The 9,676-nt window shown below is 57.1% G+C and overlaps 1 protein-coding gene across 8 annotated transcripts in view; it reads right to left on the reverse strand.

Annotated features, from left to right (window-relative positions):
• Nucleotides 1-5,961, reverse strand: part of PCBP3 (poly(rC) binding protein 3) — a 56,723-nt gene extending 50,762 nt beyond the window's left edge. For 2 of the 8 annotated variants that reach the window (XM_068196745.1, XM_068196744.1), the window contains exons 1-2: nucleotides 5,821-5,959; nucleotides 1,572-1,662 (exon numbers count right to left, since the gene is read on the reverse strand). The gene's annotated coding sequence lies outside the window, so the exon portion shown is untranslated. Of the gene's footprint in view, nucleotides 1-1,571; nucleotides 1,663-5,820 lie in introns of all 8 variants that reach the window. The other 6 variants (XM_068196751.1, XM_068196750.1, XM_068196748.1 and 3 more) reach the window with 4 other exon arrangements.
• Between the last annotated feature and the right edge of the window lie 3,715 nt (nucleotides 5,962-9,676).

Genomic DNA, 9,676 nt, shown 5'->3' on the forward strand with positions numbered 1-9,676 from the left:
AGAACTAGATTTGAAATAGCAAACCTTGACTACTGAATAACTAGAAAACAATAGTATAGCCAGGTTGAAAGCGATCCCCCTTCTGATTAAACAACGCCCTTTACCTGCAGATAGGTCCAAAGGTCAAATGGAATGCTCTGTCTCACCCCCAATGTCTGGTTCATCCCACACCTGTGACCCTCCCCTGAAGTATCAGGTATCTGTGACCCCATTGGCCCAAGTCCTGTTCCAGCCCACCTTGAAGCCCCCTGATAAGGTGTGCCCGAGGGACCGGACGCTCTCTTGGACCTTCCTCTCTTGGACCTTCCTCTCTTGGACCTTCCCCTGGGACCCTCACCTGGAACCCTTGCTCCCTCTCTCTCTCTCTCTCTCTCTCTCTCTCTCTCCCTCTCCCCCTGGGCCTGCCACGAGTTGCGCCTGGCAACTCCAAGCAGGGCCTTTCCCCCTTTTAATAAACCACATTTTCTAAGACCTGACTTCAGAGATCTCTCATCCATCCAAACCATCCTGGAGACCCGCGCTCATTACAGACAGGCAGGAGAGCTCTCAGAAACGCTTGGAAGGAGGAGGCTGCAGCCCAGGGAGAGGGTGGAAAAGGTACAGGCTGGGATGTGGGGCCTCTGGGTTTGGATTGCACCATGCACTGCAGATGGAGGATCATGAATGGCCAGCAGAGCCTGGGGAAGCCCTGATGAGGTGTGACACCCTCGAGTGTGGCACAGCACCAGTGCCACCTCTCTGGGTGCCACTGCACATCCAAAGGAATGGCCTGAAGGTGAGGAAAGGACAGAAGGTGAGCCACTGGTGTGTCCCTGGGAATCATGGCCACTCAAGCTATGCAGTCAAAACAGGCAATTTCAAGTCCCCCACTGATCCATCCCATACCCTCAAGGGGAGATTTGGGGAAAATCCCAAAATTTCCTGGAGGGAACCCAAAAAAAACCTGTTTTCCAGGTGGGGAAACTGAGTCACAGAGGAAACCACCATGGACAGGCTTGCCTGTCCCATGGAGCCACACTGTCCCAGGGAAGGGCTTCATTCCCCAGATACCCTGGGCTCATGTCGTCATGCTCTGCCTTCATGTTACCAGTCCAACAAAAGCCTTTAAATAGGGAATTGTTTCTATATTTTAAGGAAAGTTTAGAGGCACAGAGCGAGTGAGCATCTCTGGACGTCTCTGGCCCAGCTCCCACCCCAAGCAGGGTCACTCCAGAGATGGATTAGGCTGCCTGGTATGAAATGACTCCTCTCTGAAACCTCAAAACCTCTTCCAAGCCCTCCATTTTCTGCCTGCACACAAGGAGATGTTCCCTGGATGCCCTCAGCCACTGCCACTGCCAAAAGGCCTCCTTTTTATCCTTTTCAGAGCAAACTGGGCAGCAGGGACCTCATCACAGATCACCATGGTGATGTCCCCATACCCATGGTTGTGACCACATGTCCACAGCAGTGTCCAGCCTGGAATGGCCACCAGCCTGCATGACCTGTGCCAGGGGGGAACATGCCACCATCACCCCAAGGGTCCCCTGGACAGCACCAGGCCTGGGGTGGGGCCGTTCCTGCCTCCTCACCTCCGGAGTGGGCTGCAGGCGCAGCACAACCTGAAGGCACATCTGGCAGTGTTGGAAGGGTGGTGATGTAGCTGGATGGGTGGCTCCTTCCCTGCGGAATAAAGGGATGAGAGTCAGTTACGGAGCAAAAGCATCCTCCAAACACTGTGCCCCCCCCAGCAGGTCCTCATCCTGGGGATACCCACACAAGCATTTCAGCCCATGCCAGAGATGTCACCACCATAATTCTCTCAGGACAAGCAAGTCCTAGATGCAGCTTTTCCCAGCCCAGCTGACCAGAGTCCTATAAGGCATGATCAGAGGCCTCTGGAGCACTTGGATTTTCAGGAATTCATCACCTTGTGCTGGGAAAGTAGGGGCAAGAGGGTTTGTTCCTTGGTGGCAAGGATGCATGAGTCATCCTCCAGCCTGATGCCCTTGAAACTGGCTGCCCTTGAAACTGGCTGCCCTGGCTGGCTGCCCTGCCATGCAGATCCTTTCTCCTCCTCTGCTCGGTGCTGGGTTTGCCCACTGCGTCGACCCAGCAGGTGCCAACAATGCCCTGGTAAGGGCAGGGAGGGGGCCATGCCATGAGACCCCAGTGATGGGCTGCTGCCAAACCAAATGGGGTTGGAAACGCAGGCCCCCCAAATGGGGAACGCCATTTCTCTTCCACATGTCCCACCACAAAGCCTGCCCAGCAAAAAGGACAATCTTTGGGGTCCACCAAAGCAAAAACACAACTCAAAAAATCTGGTGGAAAATACAAAGCTCCTTATTTCCACTGCTTTGTGGGGAAGGCTCTTGCTTCCTGCACTCCTGAGTCCTTGTTTCATTTAAGAACCCGCCAACCATCCGTAGCTCTGATGGGATCCTCATTGTTTGGTGTGCCAAGACTTGATGAGCTTTCCCCAGACTAGGGGAACTAGCCTGGCGGAGAATCCCATATTCCCTCCTTGACAGAAAAGAGCCCCGTGGGGACAAGTGGGAATTTCTGTGTTAAAAGGAGGTTTTCCTCCCTGCAGGCAGGCAGAGAGGTGCCAGCACCCAGCTTTCCTGCCAACTTGATGACAATGGACCTATTCCTGCAGTGTGGAAAGGTGAGAGCTTCAAACCATGGCCATGGCAGTGGGCATGAGCATCACTGATCTGGGACAGGGCAAGAAGATGGAGGATGATGCTCCTTGCCCAGGGCTGGGAGTGAAGAGTCCACCCAGGAGTGGCTGCTGCACTGCAGCCTTGCTGTACAGGGCCCCAAAACAAGCCCAGCCTCTCCTGGGGCCATCAAAAAGAGAAGGCAAAGGTGCTGGGGGTTACATTGGTACCCACTAACCTGGGCTGGAGCCTCCTGCCACACCCACGGACCCAAGCATCGTTCCACCCACCCCAGCAGTCTGCCAGTGTTTTGGTATCTGCATGGACCTGCCCAGGGCATTTAAAGGGAGCTCAGACAGGGATTTCCCTCTCTCGAATTTTCCCACAGGCTGCTATGCAAATGCTCCTTGAAAGCATGGATTAAGTCATGGAGATTTTGAGTGGCTTCTTCACCTTCCCCAGGGTTCTCCATTTGCACTTTGCTTCCTTACAGTCTGCAGCAGGGGCTGCTGAGCGCCTCCTCTATCTTGGGGGATCCCTGTGCCCCTGCCAGCCCACCCCAGACTCCGGGTGTAGTGTCCTGTGTCTCCCACCAGGACCACCCACTCCCTTGTACTGCATCCCTCACGATGCACCGAAGCTCTTGGCTCTCCCAAGGATGGGCAGCATGAACCGCCCAGGCCTGGAAAGCCTGGAACACCCAATCTGTGCCACAGCAGCAGGCATTCCCCCACACCCCCAGCACCAGGGGCACCACGGCCCTGAGCTGCCTCATCCGCCCTGCCTTGTCTGCCTGCAGGACTGGGGGGAATCCCTGCAGTGATTCCCGAGAAGCCATGCAGCATCCACATGGGGTAGGGATCTCTGCAGCGCAGCGCGTGCCGGAGGATGCTGCACTGGCCAGGCTGCTGCACGGACCCCTCCCCAGAACGGGTCTCACCCAGACCCCGGGAGGACCAGCTGAAAGGAGGTGGGCAATGAACACTGCCCCAGGAACCAGACTTGAATAAACTGACCCCTCCTGAGCCCGCTCCGTGTGATGAGAGGTGGTGGCTCCAGTGGGGAGCAACCCCAGCGCACGGCACCCACTGCTCCCTCGAGACACATGCTGAAGAAGCAGCTCAGTGACCGAGTGGGTGACAACCCTGCCTGTGGCAGGGTGTTAAAATTAGATGGTCTCTAAGATCCCTTCCAACCCAAATCATTCTGTGATTCTATGATGATTCTGACTTTGGAGTAAGGACAGAAAAGTCCTGCCTGGGGAAATGGGTTCTCAGGAGATATCTACCCAGCTACACAGGAAGTTTTGAGGCCTGGGACCCCTTTTCTCCCCCGCCCCCCGGTACTGATGCTGAGGCTGCATTTGCACCACTTGGTGACCACCACACCTGGAGCACGGGCTCATAAGTGACCATCAGCCTAACACTCGTGAGACGCCATGTGTGCTGACACCCAAAAACCAGCAGCCAGGGCTCAGAAACACACCATGGGACCCCTCGGGATATTCCCACCCAAAGTCACGCAGCATCCCCGCCGTCACCCATCCCTATGCACATTTCTCCCTGCAGTAACGAGTGGGGGCAGGTCGGAAAGCCGTTCCCCTTGGGGACCCCCACTTATCCCCAAACGGGGACAGCACTTTGGGATTGCTTCAGCAAAGCCCGGGAGCCTCCCAAGGCTGGGAGCCAGGGACCGAAAACTCCCAGCAGCCTCGCAGAGCCGCCCAGCCGGGAAGGTGGCAGCACACGGGGGCACCTCCTGGGGACGCGGGGGACACGGGGACAAGGTCGGTGGGTGCACGCCCTCCGCTCCCCGGAGCGATGGCGCACAGGGAGCCGCCTAGCCCCGATGCTGCCGCCACCACACCCATCCGCGTCCCCGCACGGGGACCCTCCTTCCCCGCTCCAGGTCCCGGGCCCCCCACGCCCAGAACACACCCCTCGGAGAAGGCAAAGTCTTACCTGTGTCCGGACGGACCGAGGGACGGCTGGGGCAGGGCGGGGGAGGGCAGGGCTGACTCAGGGGCGGTGGCAACGGAGCCGAGCGGGAGCGCCCAGCCCTGCCCGCCACCCGCCGGCTCTGCCCGGCCCCCCGACTTCCTGCCCCTGTCCCGTCCCTTCCCGTCTCAGACCCAGTCCTGCCCCTGTTTCTGCCTCTAAACCTGCTCCTCCCCTGCCCCAACTCCTCCTCTAGCCCCTGCTCCTTCCTCAGCCCCTCCGCTGCCCTCTCCCTAATTCGACCCCTGCCGCAGCCCCTGTACCTGCTCTCCCCCCTACTCAGTCTCTACTCCGGCCTCCGCCCCGTCATTGCCCTCTCCCTAATACAGCCCCTGCCCCTGTTCCTGCCCCTAAACCGGCTCCTCCCGTCCCAGCTCCTGCTTTTCCCCCTACTCAGTCCCTACTCCTGCCCCCGCCCCTTCACTGCCCTCGCCCTACTACAGCCCTTGCTCCTGCCCCTAAACCAGCTCTGCCCCTACCCAATCCCTGCCCCTGTCCTGTGGTTGCCGGGGCCAGTCCCAGGCGACACCGCCTACGGTGACTCTGCCCCAGGGTGACTCTGCCCCAGGATGCTGGCATTGCCCGGGTGCCCAAAATCGCCCCGGACCCGCACGCTGCGGAGCTCCTGCACCCGGACCCGGCTGCGTTTAAGGGGGGACCTAACCCTGCCACCATCCTGGCCATCAGGGATGGACAGACAGGTCCCACCTGCCCGCGGGAGGGACAGGGAGCTGGCGGACACGTCTGCTGTGGTCTGGCCACCCTCCCCAGGACCACCTGGGGGGCTCAGTAGGGCTGGAAGCCTCTGGGTTGGAATATCCAGGGCTGCCTGGCCCTGCTTGGGTGGGACGGGTATGTGTGTGTGTGTGTGTGTGTGACAGTCCCCGGACGTCTTGTATCCTGCTGCCGCGCTTCCAGGCGGGAAGATATAAATCTTTCAGCGGAATAGCCGTGCCCTGTCAGCTTGCATTTGCTTCTGGCAGGGTGAGCGCTGGGAAAGGGGGAGGAAAGGCGGGGAGAGAAGATGCGCTCGGAAGATGCGTCATCTCCCGGGAGATGGGGCACCAGCTCCGAGACCCGATTCTCGGGGGGCTCCACCTCCTCTAGGGATGCTCTTCCCTCCGGGAGAAGTGCACGGCAGTGATTCAGCCCCTCCAGGTCCTGATGGCCGGACTCACCCCATAAGCAACTCTCGGGGGTTGCTTCCAGGCTGGGAGAGAGGGGATGAGAAGTTTCGGGAGCTCTGCTAGGAGCACAGGGGGGAACTGTTCAGGACCCTCTGGGATACGGCACAGAGCAGACTTGAACAAATCCACCCCCAGGAAAAAACGGGGTGCAGAAATAAATCCAAGCAGCCACGGGTATCATAAACCAGCGGAGGGAGCCAAGGCGGGGGCAGCGTCCCCCAGGGCCCGCAGCCCAGAGGCCACGGCGGATGGGCAAGGAGCTGATCCCGGCTGAGGGCAGTGGAAAAGGGGGTCCTTCCCGCCCTGCCGATGCTTTCGGAGGGGGATTTGTCCCTATATGGGGCACAGGTGCCGGCGCACTCTGTCCCGGCGAGGCTTTTCCTGTTCCTCCTCCTCCTCCTCCCCTTCCTCCCTCCCGCTGCACTGTGGGGTTTGTAGTCTCCGCGCCGCCCCACACGTGGAGCGCGACTACATTTCCCGAGGTACCCCCACACCCTCCTCCTCCTCCTCCTCCTCCTCCTCCTGCTGCTGCTGCTGCGGTCGCTGTCACGGGCTCGCCGCCGATCGGGCTCGGGTGGCAGCGGGGAGCCCCGGATCCCCTCCCTGCCCCGGCCCGCAGTGCCCATGCCCGCCGCCCACCAGGTACGGGGTGCGGGGTGCGGGTGTCGCCGGGGCAGTGACGCGGTCCGTGGAGTCCCTGGGATGCTGACAGTGTTTCCCCCGGGTGCTGGGGATGTGTGCCGGGTGCTGTGTTGTTTCCCCCGCCCCTCTTTCAGGGTGAGCAGGTGCCGCGTACCCCCAACACCCTCCTTTGCCAAATGCACCCCACACCACCCCGCAGTGCCCATCCCTTGATGCTGGGCGGTGGGAGGCAGAGAGGTGCCCGTACGGTGGGCGAGGGTTCATTTTCAGGAGCTTCCCAGCCCTTGTTGTAGGGAAGGTACTGTTAGAAATGAGACGCTTGACTCAGCCAATATATCAAGCAATCAATAATTAATCAATTTATTAATTAATATGTTAGCATATGAGCAAAGACAGCGCTGGGTACAGCGATGGGGGTTTTCCTCTCTGACTGCACACCGGTTGTTGGGCTTGCTGGTATTTATTGATCATATTCATGCATATTCATAAGCTTTTCCCAGTAGTTTCTATTTCCCAGTTTTTATGTGAGCTTTCGGCAGTTTCCAGTTCTACCTTTTAACGTCACAATTCTATACTTTAGGATCACAAACCTATGACGGTGATGTTTGGTCCCTTTCCAATTTCTATACTCTGTTGTGTACATCCCAGGATGTGTGTCCAGATGGTAGGGTCCAGCTTCTGTTTTCTAGGATAATTAATCTGTGGTAGTGATGTCCAGCTTCCCTTTTTGAAATCATTAATCAGCAACCTTGATGTCCATCTTACTTCTCTAGGAGCTTGGGATAGGGTCACTTCCCTTTCTGTTTAAATCCTTTATACATTCTAAGGCTACAGTTTAAAATCCTTAGTGCTAAGCAACATTCTAAAGTCATAATTCAAAAGTTCTTTCTACAAAACAACTTAACACTTATACATTCTAAAGCTACAGTTTAAAACCTTAATACTAAGCAACATTCTAGAGCTAAAATTCAAAAGTTCTTATTGCAAAGCAGCTTAAGACTTATAATTGTTATTTGCAAAAAAAAAGATTCGTTCAAAAGCCTTCTTCCATGCTTTCCTCGGCTGTTTATTAGAACTCATCTTTATAACTGTCCCATGGCCGTGCTCCACACATTTCACAATTGCAACTACACAGGTTACCTTTATTTACCTGACACGAAACACAACTTTGTATTTCACAGTACTCCAGGGATTCACGCGCCCCATTCGGCATGGCAGCTCCGCACAAACACGTGGTGCCTTGGCAGTGTCACCGACATGCAGCTTGGGGGAGGGCATCACGCCCACCCCCAGGGCTGTCCCCTCTGGACCGTGGTGGCCGGGGCTCTGCGGGCAGCTGAGCCGGAGCTCAGCCGCCCGTGTCACCTGTGACCCCGGGCTGACAGCGTGTGTGGCGTGACAGTGATCCATGTCAAGGTCACGCCCAGATAACTCGGTGATAAACAGGTTCACACGGTGATAACGGACTGGCTGTGCTCCCTCTCCCTCCCTCTCTCTTCTCCTTCTTCCTCTTCCCTCCACTCCCTGGCTTGCACCAGAGACAGAGGATGGAGCATTCCCTGGGACTCGTGCCCACTCACCTCAAGCAGAGTAGCTCCTTGGATGTTATGGAGAAGGGAGATTGGGTGCAGCCAGATGGGTTCTGGTCTGGAGTCCTTTAGTGTGTGGGGACACGTGCTGGGAGTTAGGAGCCAATGCCCCTGGGAATAGAGCAGCTTCATGGAGCTGCATCCTGGATTTCATGTGGATGGTTTTCTGTGGGCCAGGGATGCATTTGTGTATCCCTCCTGCACGGACAGGGCAGGAATGGGAAGCAGAGGGTAGCAAACATCCCGTAGGGGTTGTGGTGCACGTGGAGGCAAGCGGCTGCTGCAGGTGACATCCACAGCCCAGCCTGGGGACAAGAAAGCAATGGAGCAGAGTCCAGGCACTCACAGCTGGCAGTGGCCCCGGCACGGTGCTGGGATGGGTGTTTGGCGGGGATTACCCCTTGCTCCTTGCCCCTTACCATTCCTGCCACAGCAGGGGCCAGTGCTCCAGCCACTGCCGGACAGGCTCGCTGGGCGAAGAGTGAGCGAGTGCTTGCTTTGATCCTCAGGGATCTGTTTAGGAGGTGGGGGCTATTTGCCCAGCCATGAGCTCTGGCACACGAGTGTTTTGGTGACATTCAGGCACCAGTGCTGAAATCCCATGGGAATGCTGCTGGAGCGGTGGGTCCTCACTGGGGCAAATGAACACTTGGCTTCCTGTAGGTTTAGGTTACCACCAGCTTTCCTCTGCCACCAGCAGTGCTGGCTCATGTCCCTGTTTATCCTGTGTTATCTGGCAGCAGAGAGGGGATTGTCCCCTAATTTCACCGTGCAGGATCCAGTGGGACACAGACTGGGACCATGAACTTACTTTTTAATGACTGTGATTAGTCGTTGTGTGGTTATCAGGGTAATCAGGTTTCTAAACCTTGCTCCCGTGGCATGTATTGGCATACGAGGAATCATATGGCATGAAAAGTCACTTTGGTGGCTGCCTGTGGGAGTGGGGTGTGCTGGGAGGACACCAGTCCAAGCCTTCTCCTGTCCCTGCCCTCATCCCATGACTGCTAATCGGGTCTCCTGGCACTGCCAGCTTTCCTGCAGCCAAACCTCAGGATCTGAGCTTTTAATTCCCCTCTGGACCATGAATCTTGTGGCATTTTGCATTCTCCCCAGGCTGGGCATTGTGTCCCACTGGGAAGAGCCAAGGGGCAGCTGCTTGCCTGCGGCTCAGCTGAAGTCCTGCCAGCCACCCAGCTACTGAGTAACACGGGTGGCCCCATGCCCGGTGTGCACATTAACTCCTTTCCTGTGCCATCCCCTCTGGAGCATCCCTGGTGCAGGGCATCTGGATCCCTCTGCCTCTGCAGCTCAGAGGGAAGTGTTGCTCCAGGAAGCAGCAAACCCCACTGAGTCTTAAAGGGGAGGAAAAGGAGGTGATGGGAGCTGAGGATGCCCCACTGTGGATCCAGATGCTCCATGCATCCAGGCTCCGGATGCACGTGATGTACGAATGCCGCCTGAAATGACCTTCCCTGCTTCTGCACAGCGAGATGCATGGCTGCTTTTCTTCTTCCCAGAACATCTCCTGGGGAGAAGGTAGTGGTATTTATTTGCCTTGTGATTCTGGAGGAATTTTGAGCCTGTGCCAATTGCTGCTTTTTCCACAGAAACTG

The sequence above is a fragment of the Anomalospiza imberbis genome, chromosome 7, assembly GCF_031753505.1.
Source record: "Anomalospiza imberbis isolate Cuckoo-Finch-1a 21T00152 chromosome 7, ASM3175350v1, whole genome shotgun sequence".
In the NCBI taxonomy this organism is placed as follows: domain Eukaryota; kingdom Metazoa; phylum Chordata; class Aves; order Passeriformes; family Viduidae; genus Anomalospiza; species Anomalospiza imberbis.